This window comes from Littorina saxatilis, linkage group LG13 (genome assembly GCF_037325665.1).
Source record: "Littorina saxatilis isolate snail1 linkage group LG13, US_GU_Lsax_2.0, whole genome shotgun sequence".
Lineage (NCBI taxonomy): Eukaryota > Metazoa > Mollusca > Gastropoda > Littorinimorpha > Littorinidae > Littorina > Littorina saxatilis.
Window position 1 is genome coordinate 31972636 of NC_090257.1, and position 2241 is coordinate 31974876.

The following is a 2241-nucleotide window of genomic DNA, read 5'->3' on the forward strand; positions in this document are numbered from 1 at the left end:
GCATTACAAAAAACAAAGGCACAACACCAACATAAAATCTGTTGGAATCTGTTATTTCCATCTTTCGTTTCAATTAATTGGAGGATCTTTTTACTCGGGTAGTGTTTGCCATTAAAGTGCTAGGCCTACTTACTTTCAATGTTGATTGAAAAAGATCGCAATAGTTCAAGTGTCTGCTTTCGTCTATCATTATAGCTATTCCAAAAATGGAACAATCGGATACATTCACTTCACTTCACGTTCGTGCCCCCAGGCACAGACTGTGCTGAGACAAAGAGTTGGGGTGGAAAAGGGGGTGGAGGTAAGGTGTAAGGTGGTTACAGGTTACAGTAACCACCTGTAACCACCTTGTAACCTGTAATGTAAAAGAAAACAAAATTAAAAATTTCATTGAAAAAAATACCAACGAAGAAGGATATGCTCACCGCCTCCCTCCCCCCCCCCCCCCCCCCAAAAAAAAAAAAAAAAAAAAAAAGACGAAAGAGGCAAAAAAGATGGATTGAAGCAGCCATGCATGCAACTGAGGTAAAAATTAAAAAAAAATTTAAAAAAAGGTGTAAGGTGGGGTGGGGGACAAGGGGGTAGGGAGGAAGGGATGGAGGTGGGGAGCCATTGGTTGTTACATGTTCTTTCTTTTTTCCCCCATTAGTTAATTCAAAGAAAAAGCGTGTTCTTTGATCTGATCGTAGTAGCAGTGAACATGAATATTCTCAATTCGGGGATCGACTCAACTCAGGGACTGGGTGGCCGAGTGGTAACGCACTTGCGCTCGGAAGCGAGAGGTTGCGTGTTCAGGCCTGGGTCAGGCCGCAATTTTCTCCCCCCTTTCCTAACCTAGGTGGTGGGTTAAAGTGCTAGTCTTTCGGATGAGACGAAAAACCGAGGTCCCTTCGTGTACACTACATTGGGGTGTGCACGTTAAAGATCCCACGATTGACAAAAGGGTCTTTCCTGGCAAAATTGTATAGGCATAGATAAAAATGTCCATCAGATACCCGTGGGACTTGGAATTAAGTAAAAAAAAAAAATTCCATCTCACACGGCATTAAGTCTCAGGAAACATGAATAGACGCATGCAGGAAAAAAAAAATATGGGTAGCGGCGTATACTGTATGGCAGCTCGCTTTCCCCAGGGAGAAAGCAGCCCGAATTTCCATGAGGGTAACCTCACTGGACTATAAATCTTATCCAACAGGGTGAGGTTTGACACTGAGTGGTAGCCACACTTACCCGATTTAAACCCTCTAAAATGTTACCTTTGGGGTTATCGGCAGGACCTTGTTTACAAAACCAATCTTACATAATCCGTGAGTTGAACACAACAATATATAACCTATAACCACCTTTTGGCTGATATCATCTAGACCTCATGCTCTTTCGCTTCATATGTTGGACGATCTATTAACAGATCCATCGTGATGTGCTTCGTCAACCAGATTACCGCCACAATTGTCTCCTAATCCTGATAATGGTTCGAGCTTGCTAATTCATTGTTGCTATTTAAATCTGAAAATAATTGTTTCAAATTAACAACAGATTTTTTTCATTGATCGTTATTTTTTTATCTTTAAGTTATGTGTCTCATCCACTAATGTAGGGCTAAACAAAGTTCCCCTTATGTAAATATTGAATACATTTTTTAATCCGAATATAACTTTATTCTCGTCATTTATGTTGCCGGACTATTTTAGACTGTTTTGTAATGTATCTCATCGACTAATGCACGGTTAACATTATGTTTTAATCAAAATATGGGATAACCTTATATCAAGATTTCTCTCTCTCCATCTCTCTCTCATCCCCCTTCGTTCTCTCTCTCTCTCTCTCTCTCTCTCTCTCTCTCTCTCTCTCTCTCTCTCTCTCTCTCTCTCTCTCTCGCCCCCCCCCTCTCTCTCTCTCTCTCTCTCTCTCTCTCTCTCTCTCTCTCTCTCTCTCTCTCTCTCTCTCTCTCTCTCTCTCTCTCTCTCTCTCATATGTCACGTTGCCATGCTAAACAAAAGATTAAAGATTAATCTTTTTGGATACGAGGGGTGGTCGGAAAGTTGTGTAACATCACACATGTTTAACGTAACATGGGATCTAAACACACAAGACAGATAACAAAAAGCCATAGTATATAGTAACACGCTTTTCTTGCTTCACATTTAGAGCGTATTCCGAACAAAATGCAGTCAGGGGAAACAAACTGAACTAGTTATAGGTAACAAAAACGTATTTTTTGGTTGTGTCAAACAACAAACA